Source organism: Mus musculus, chromosome 9, assembly GCF_000001635.26.
Source record: "Mus musculus strain C57BL/6J chromosome 9, GRCm38.p6 C57BL/6J".
In the NCBI taxonomy this organism is placed as follows: domain Eukaryota; kingdom Metazoa; phylum Chordata; class Mammalia; order Rodentia; family Muridae; genus Mus; species Mus musculus.
Window position 1 is genome coordinate 38,707,736 of NC_000075.6, and position 10,049 is coordinate 38,717,784.

Here is a 10,049-nt window from a genome sequence, read left to right on the forward strand (position 1 = left end):
ATACTAGAAAAAAACAAGAGAATAATCCTTTAGCAAACCTAAAAGAAGACAGCCACAAGAACAGAATGCAAACTCTAACAACAAAAATAATAAGAAGCAACAATTACTTTTTCTGAATATCTTTTAATATCAATGGACTCATTTCCACAATAAAAAGACATAGACTAACAGACTGGCTACACAAACAAGACCCAACATTTTGCTGCTTACAGGAAACCCATCTCAGGGAAAAGGACTACCTCAGAATGAAAGGCTGGAAAACAATATTCCAAGCAAATGGTGTGAAGAAACAAGCTGGATTAGCAATTCTAACATCTAATAAAATCGACTTCCAACCACAACTTGTTTAAAAAGACAAGGAGGGTCACTTCATACTCATCAAAGATAAAATCCAAGGGGAACACTCAATTTTGAATATCTATGCTCCAAATGCAAGGGCAGCCACATTCATTAAAGAAACTTTAGTAAAGCTCAAAGCACACATTGCACCTCACACAATAATAGTGGGAGACTTCAACACACCACTTTCATCAATGAACAGATCATGGAAACAGAAACTAAACAGGGACACAGTGAAACTAACATAAGATATGAAACAAATGGATTTAACAGATATCTATAGAACATTTTATCCTAAAACAAGAGGATATACCTTCTTCTCAGCAACTCAAGGTACCTTCTCCAAAACTGACCATATAATTGGTCACAAAACAGGCCTCAACAGATACAAAAATATTGAAATTTTCCCATGCATCCTATCAGATCACCATGGACTAAGGCTGATGATCTTCAATAAGAACATAAATAATAGAAAGCCAACATTCAAGTGGAAAATGAACAACACTCTTCTCAATGATACCTTGGTCAAGGAAGGAATAAAGAAAGAAATTAAGGACTTTTTAGAGGTTAATGAAAATGAAGCCACAACATACCCAGACTTATGGAACACAATGAAAGCATTTCTAAGAGGAAAACTCAAAGCTCTGAGTGCCTCCAAAAAGAAACTAGAAAAAGCATACATTAGCAGCTTGACAACACACCAAAAAGCTCTAGAACAAAAGGAAGCAAATTCACCCAAGAGGAGTAGACTGCAATAAATAATCAAACTCAGGAGCGAAATCAACCAAGTGGAAACAAGAACTATTCAAAGAATCAACCAAACAAGGAGCTGGTTCTTTGAGAAAGTCAATAAGATAGATAAACCCTTAGCTAGACTCACAGGGCATAGGGACAGCATCCTAATTAAAAAAATCAGAAATGAAAAGGGAGACATAACAAGAGATCCAGAAGAAATCCAAAACACCATCAGATCCTTCTACAAAAGGCTATACTCAACAAAACTGGAAAACCTGGATAAAATGAAAAATTTCTAGACAGATACCAGGTACCAAAGTTAAATCAGGATCAGGTTAATGATATAAACAGTCCTATATCCCCTAAAGAAATAGAAGCAGTCATTAATAGTCTCCCAACCAAAAAAAGTCCAGGACCAGATGGGTTTAGTGCAGAGTTCAATCAGACCTTCAAAGAAGATCTAATTCCAGTTCTTCACAAACTATTCAACAAAATAGAAGCAGAAGGTACTCTACCCAATTCATTCAATGAAACCACAATTACTCTGATACCTTAACCCAACAAAGATATGAACTTCAGAACAATTTCCCTTATGAATATCGATGCAAAAATACCCAATAAAATTCTTACTAACCGAATCCAAGAACACATCAAAACAATCATCCATCCTGAACAAGAAGGTTTCACTCCAGGGATGCAGGGATGGTTTAATATACGGAAATCCATCAACAGAATCCACTATATAAACAAACTCAAAGACAAAAATCACATGAACATCTCGTTAGATGCAGAAAAAGCATTTGACAAAATCCAACACCCATTCATGATAAAAGTCTTGGAAAGATCAGGAATTCGAGGCTCATACCTAAAAATGATAAAAGCAATCTCCAGCAAACCAGTAGCCAACATCAAAAAATAGAAGTAAATGGTGAGTAGCTGGAAGCAATCCCATGAAATCAGGGACTAGACAATGCTGTCCACTTTCTCCATACCTACTCAACATAGTATTTGAAGTCCTTGCCATACAAAGTGGATGCTCACAGTCAGCTATTGGATGGATCACAGGGCCCCCAATGGAGGAACAGGAGAAACTATCCAAGGAGCTAAAGAGATGTACAACCCTGTAGGTGCAACAACATTATGTACTAACCAGTACCCCAGAGCTCTTGACTCTAGCTGCATATGTATCAAAAGATGGCCTACTCGGCCATCTCTGGAAAGAGAGGCCCATTGGACACGCAAACCTTATATGCCCCAGTACAGAGGAACGCCAGGGCCAAAAAGTGGGAATGGGTGGGTAAAGGAGTGGGGGGGGGGATGGTATGGGGGACTTTTGGGATAGTATTAGAAATGTAATTGAGGAAAATACATAATAAAAAATATTTATAAAAAAATAATAGAAGTCCTTGCCAGAGAAATTCGACAACAAAAGGAGATCAAGTGGATACAAATAGGAAGGGAAGAAGTCAAAATATCACTTTTTGCAGATGATATGATAGTATATATAAGTGACCCTAAAAATTCCACCAGAGAACTCCTAAACCTGATAAACATTGTCAGTGAAGTAGCTAGATATAAAATTAACTCAAACAAGTCAATGGCCTTTCTCTACACAAAGTATAAACAGGCTGAGAAAGAAATTAGGGAAACATCACGCTTCACAATAGTCAAAAATAATATAAAATACCTTGGTGTGGCTCTAACTGAGGAAGTGAAAGATCTGTATGATAAGAACTTCAAGTCTCTGAAGAAAGAAATTAAAGAAGATCTCAGAAGATGGAAAGATCTCCTATGCTCATGGATTTGCATTATCAATATAGTAAATATGGCTATCTTGCCAAAAGCAATCTACAGATTCAATGCAATCCCCATCAAAATTCCAACTCAATTCTTCAACGAATTAGAAAGAGCAATCTGCAAATTCATCTGGAATAACAAAAAACCTAGGATAGCAAAAACTCTTCTCAAAGATAAAAGAACCTCTGGTGGAATCACCATGCCTGCCTGACCTAAAGTGGTACTACAGAGAAATTGTGATAAAAACTGCATGGTACTGGTATAGCAACAGACAAGTAGACCAGTGGAATAGAATTGAAGACCCAGAAATGAACCCACACACCTATGGTCAGTTGATCTTTGACAAGGGACCTAAAACCATCTAGTGGAAAAAAGACAGCATTTTCAACAAATGGTGCTGGCAAAACTGGCAATTATCATGTAGAAGAATGTGAATTGATCCATTTCTATCTCCTTGTACTAAGGTCAATTCTAAGTGGATCAAGGAACTCCACATAAAACCAGAGACAGTGAAACTTATAGAGGAGAAAGTGGGGAAAAGCCTCGAAGTTATGGGCACAGGGGAAAATTTCCTGAATAGAACAGCAATGGCTTGTGCTGTAAGATCGAGAATCAACTAATGGGACCTCATAAAATTGCAAAGCTTCTGTAAGGCAAAAGACACTGTCAATAAGACAAAACGGCCACCAACAAATTGGGAAAGGATCTTTACCTATCCTAAATCAGATAGTGAACTAATATCCAATATATATAAAGAACTCAAGAAGGTGGAATCCAGAAAATCTAATAACCCCATTAAAAAATGGGGCTTAGAACGAAACAAAGAATTCTCACCTGAGGAATACCGAATGGCTGAGAAGCACCTGAAAAAAATGTTCAGCATCCTTAATCATCAGAGAATAGGGAATCAAAACAACCCTGAGACTCTACCTCACAGCAGTGAGAATGGCTAAGATCAAAAATTCAGGTGACAGCAGATGCTGGTGAGGATGTGGAGAAAGAGGAACACTCCTCCATTGTTGTTGGGATTGCAAGCTTGTACAACCACTCTGGAAATCAGTCTGGCGGTTCCTCAGAAAATTGGGCTTAGTACTACTGGAGGATCCTGCAATACCTCTCCTGGGCATATATCCAGAAGGTGTTCCAACTGGTAAGAAGGACACACTCTGCACTATGTTCATAGCAGTCTTATTTATAATAACCAGAAATTTGAAAGAACCCAGATGTCCCTCAACAGAGGAATGGATACAGAAAATGTGGTACATTTACACAATGGAGTACTACTCAGCTATTAAAAAGAATGAATTTATGAAATTCCTAGGTAAATGGATGGACCTGGAGGGTATCATCCTCTGTGAGGTAACCCAAGCACAAAAGAGCTCACATGATATGTACTCATATCACATGATATGTACTGATAAGCGTATATTAGCCCAGAAACTTAGAATACCCAAGATATAAGATACAATTTGTGAAATACATGAAACTCTAGAAGAATGAAGACCAAAGTGTGGACACTTTGCGCCTTCTTAGAATTGGGGAAAAAACACCCATGGAAGGAGTTTCAGAGACAAAGTTTGGATCTGAGAGGAAATGATGGACCATCTATAGACTGCCATACCTGGGGATCTATCCCATAATCAGCCTCCAAATTCTGACACCATTGAATACACTAGCAAGTTTTTTCTGAATGGACCCTGATATAGCTGTCTCTTGTGAGGACTAGCAAACACAGAAGTTGATGCTCACAGTCAGCTATTGGATGGATCACAGGGCCCCCAATTGAGGAGCTAGAGAAAGTACCTAAGGAGCTAAAGGGATCTGCAACCCTATAGGTGGAACAACATTATGAACTAACCATATGATCTAACCAGTACCCCCTGGAGCTCGTGTTTCTAGCTGCATATGTATCAGAAGATGACCTAGTAGGCCATTATTCGAAAGAGAGGCCCATTGGTCTTGCAAACTTTATATACCTTAGTACAGGGGAACGCCAGGGCTAAGAAATTGGAGTGGGTGGGTAGGGGAATCGGAGGGAGGGCATGGGGGACTTTTGGAATAGCATTGGAAATATAAATGAAGAAAATACCTAATTAAAAAAATAGTTAAGTTTTCTATTGTTATGCTAAACACCATGACTAAATCTCCTTTCACCTTACAGCTTATAAGTCTACCATCTAGAGAAGTCAAGGCAGGGACTTAGAGACAGTTACTAGGTCATAGGCTATGAAGGAATGTTACTTGCAGACTTTCTCTTTTTGACTTGCTCAGCCTGCATTCTTTTTTTTTCCATTTTTTATTAGGTATTTAGCTCATTTACATTTCTGATGCTATCCCAAAAGTCCCCCATACCCATCCACCCCCACTCCCCTACCCACCCACTCCACCTTTTTGGCCCTGGCGTTCCCCTGTACTGGGGCATATAAAGTTTGAGTGTCCAGTGGGCCTCTCTTTCCAGTGATGGCCGACTAGGCCATCTTTTGATACATATGCAGCTAGAGTCAAGAGCTCCGGGGTACTGGTTAGTTCATATTGTTGTTCCACCTATAGGGTTGCAGATCCCTTTAGCTCCTTGGCTACTTTCTCTAGCTCCTCCATTGGGAGCCCTGTGATCCATCCATTAGCTGACTGTGAGCATCCACTTCTGTGTTTGCTAGGCCCCGGCATAGTCTCACAAGAGACAGCTACATCTGGGTCCTTTCGATAAAATCTTGCTAGTATATGTAATGGTGTCAGCGTTTGGATGCTGATAATGGGGTGGATCCCTGGATATGGCAGTCTCTACATGGTCCATCCTTTCATCTCAGCTCCAAACTTTGTCTCTGTAACTCCTTCCATGGGTGTTTTGTTCCCAATTCTAAGGAGGGGCATAGTGTCCACACTTCAGTCTTCATTCTTCTTGAGTTTCATGTGTTTAGCAAATTGTATCTTATATCTTGGGTATCCTAGGTTTGGGGCTAATATCCACTTATCAGTGAGTACATATTGTGTGAGTTCCTTTGTGAATGTGTTACCTCACTCAGGATGATGCCCTCCAGGTCCATCCATTTGGCTAGGAATTTCATAAATTCATTCTTTTTAATAGCTGAGTAGTACTCCATTGTGTAGATGTACCACATTTTCTGTATCCATTCCTCTGTTGAGGGGCATCTGGGTTCTTTCCAGCTTCTGGCTATTATAAATAAGTCAGCCTGCATTCTTATAACTCCCAGGATATCAGTCCCATGGGTTACATCACCTGCAGTGAATACACCCTTCCAAAATAACTGTCAATCAGGAAAATGTATGACAGGTTTGCCTAAAGCCAAATCTGGTGAGGACATTCTCTCAATTGAGGTTCCCTCTCCCCTTGAGAATGCAATCAATCATCTTACCTACCTGTGAACTGTAATGTCTGGCATGGAAACCTGTCTACAGGTTCCATGGTTGAAAGAAGTCTACGGGCGTAACCAACTACTTTCTGTTTGGCTTTAAGGCCTGTTCTGTTAGAGAAAACACTTTCTTGGTCCTGCATATCTGGCATAACACACCTTGGTAACCTCACAGGCACCAGCAGTAAAGGCCCACTATTATTTTATTAATAGACAAAATATCACACTGCCATATAAATTCCAAACTCTATACCCACATGTTGGGGCCCGGGAAGCCCCTGCAATCTTGTCCCTGGGCCAATCTTACACTCTTTTGCTTCTTCCACTATCTTGCTTCCCATTCTGTAATTGACTTGGGACATTTTACAATGAGGGCATTCCTTTCATTTTACAATGAGGGGACTTCTTTCAAGAATTTTTTTTTGTTTGTTTACAATGGGGACATTCCTTTGACATTAATGTGTTACCTAGCACCACTGGTTTGACCTGTGTACCTGAGCAGATTCCCCTTGTGATTTTCAGCTTTAAAAAATCCCCCATTTTCCCTGAATAAAAGAGGCTTGAACAGAATTTTTGTCTTGCCTCCTTCCTTCGAGTTTTCTGATCCCAAAATTTGTTGTAGCTCCCTTCCCTTGAGAACCCTGTTGTTTAAGTCCTGCAGTTCAGGCATCCACAGATTAGACCAGTTCTCTGGCCTCATCAAAGGTTGCTCTGTGTAGCAGGAGGTGATTAACACAGAAACTCATGACTGCTTAATGTGTAGAGAATCTGTGTCCATTCAATTCTCAGGCTCAAATGGAACATTTGCATCGCAAACTCTCCCTCAAAGGTCAGGGATAATCATGAAAGAAGTATAAAAACAATTCTAAGAGATAGATACCAGAGAACAATGAGGCACATAGTGTTTCTAGGCATGACAAGACAGCTGCAGAAAGAGCTAAGAGCCAGAGGGAATGGAGAACAGCAAAGAAAAAGGGTCTCATAGACACAACAGGACTGAAACACATGAACTCAGAGAGATGATGGCTTTCCCCAAGCAGAAGAGAACTTTCCCCAAGGAGGGAGGAAGTCAGGGATTGGTCAGGGTTATTTTACAGCTCTGACTATTAATAATACCATGTCTTTGGCTCTTACTTACTAGAAAACAGATGTTTTTTATACAAGTTTTACAGAACAAAACCAGATAATTGATTATCCAAGTGGTATAGATTATGTGCTTGATTTTGCATTACATGCCCAGTTACAATATCAGACACAATTAGAATTTACAAACAAACATATTTTCTTCCAATTATAAGCCCTATAATGCCAATTAAAGATTTTTAAAATGTCTCCTATAAAGCAAGAACATTTATTATAGACAGCCTGCTTTTACACTGAAAATGTTTGCTATTAAAGTATTCCAGAGAAAAAGAAAATATTTGAACTGTTCCTCCATAAATAGCAAATACTAATATCTAACTTTCTTGACTGTATCTTTCATCATCTATGCTATAAAATAGGAAACATTTATTTTAGTCAAACCTAAAGGTTTATTAAGTCAAACTAAGTTCTAGGCTTCCAGGTGTGCACCCTGTAAGATCGCCTATCTTTAAACTGTATTTTCAGAGAGCACTTAAGCTCATAATGAAAGGAGACCTTGACTCTGTAGCCAATGCTCCTGGCCAGTAAGTGGTGGTCAGTTGTCTCTGTTTACCCTCCACCAATTAAACTGTTTGAGCTTACTCAGGGGCTGACACCCCATGAAGACATGGGGTAATTACTATTACCTATAGTAATTACCTCATCTAGCTGTGTGTTTATCTGTGCTTAATGATCTCCATGGAGAAAGGAAGACTTCCAAATAGTGGCCAGATAAAGTTAATTGTAGAATTTTCCTACAAAGACTCAAACATAATTTTCTCAGGAAAAGGCATAAAATGAATCATAATGCTGAAAGTTCCCCAAAATGCAACATACAGAGACTAAATCCAAAATGTTGGAGATAGAAGAACAGTGATTGAGTCAATCTGCTCCATTTTGCCGGGACTGTGTTAAGCAGCTCTGCTGGCTTCATGACCTTTTCCATTAGATATGACTGTGTCGCTGTTTATAAAAAAATGAAACTGTAAAGCAATGAGCAATAGTACTCCAACACTAGCTTGATTTGCTTTGTGTTTCTGTGTCTCTTGGTTCCATTAAGAGTGGTGGTAAGGGAACAAATGTAATGCATCTGACGCTTTGTGAGTTCATTGTGAAGAAATTGCTGATGCATTTCTTGGAAAAGCTCTCTGATTAATAAACACAGTGCACTGTTCTGTTCCATTCAAATAGATTCATGGCCAGATACATTGCCAAAACTGGATATCATGTTTCTCCTTAAAACCCTTGATTGTTAGCTTCACTGGATATTTTATAAGGAATAAGTCAAGTTTTCTTTCAGTTCAAACATAAAACAAATGGAAATGTAAATAAAATTCATTCATCCCTAAAAATTGTAAAAGTCCATAGAATTTCATGTATATTTTTTAATTGGATTTTTTTTATTTACATTTCAAATGTTTTCCCCTTTTCAGGTATCCCCTTAGGAAATCCCCTATTCCATCCCTTTTCCCCCTGCCTCTATGAGGGTGCTCCTCTACCTCCAACCCACTCCTGTTTTCATATTTCCCTACACTGGGGCATCAAACACCCTCAGTCCCAAGGGCCGCTTCTCCCACTGATGTCTAAAAAGGCCATCCTATTACATATATGTGGCTAGTCATTGGTCCCACAATGTATATTTTTTGGTTGGTGGTCTAGTCCCCAGGATTTCCAGGGGTGTCTGGCAGGTTGACACTGTTGCTCCCCAATGGGGCTGCAAACCACCTCAGCTCCTTTAGTCCCTTCTCTAACTTCTTCATCAGGGACCCCACTCTCAGTCCAATGATTGGCTATGAGCATCTGCCTCTGTATTCGTCAAGCTCTGGCAGAGCCTCTCATTGGACACCCATATGAGGCTCCCTTCAGCAAGCACTTCCAGATGTGCTCCTTCATACACTGAGTTCCAAGCAAACAATTGCATCTGTTCTGCAGCCAACCTCAAGTCCTAGGGTTCGGTCTACCAGATTAGAGAAAGAGCTCTGCCCTTCTGCCCTTGCTGTCCATATACTGCAGTCAATGGAGATCTGTTACAGTGGGGAGGACAAACAACTCAGCATATTATTCCTACACAGACTCATTCTCTTTTATAGTCAGGCATATAAAAAGACATAAGAATATCCATTAGTCATAGAAGGAAATCTGTGCTCACACTATGCTTCCTTTAATATACATTTGTATATGCTTGTGGGACCTTCATACCCATTTTGAACCATTATAACTTAAAACAGTCCAAGTAGTTATAAATCTAATCATCATTTTATAGACACAAGTTCATTTTAGGTGAAACTGTTTAGGAAGAAAAAATATTTGTTAGCAGACATGTGTTCTGTCTCCAGGTATAACATATAGACCAATGCCAATGATCTAATATAATGCTTAATAATTTTCCTATTAGTTGGATTTAGCAGAGAGGAAGCTCTTAGTGAGCAAGGTTGTTACTGAGGTATATGATAAGTTATTTCTTAGACAAAGAAATGATACAATTCAAGCCAGTTTAAAACACATATAACTACAGGTTTACTGAGAAACTGTTCTTGGGCAGGCAAATTCTCTGACTCCAAAGAAGGAGGCCAGGAAACTCACCTTGGGGAAGGAGAGCAAGGGAAGGGTGAAGAGAAAGAGAGAAAGCTAGAAATCATGCAGAGAAAAGGAAAAGGGAGAGGGGAAGAGAGGAGAGAAGAAGAA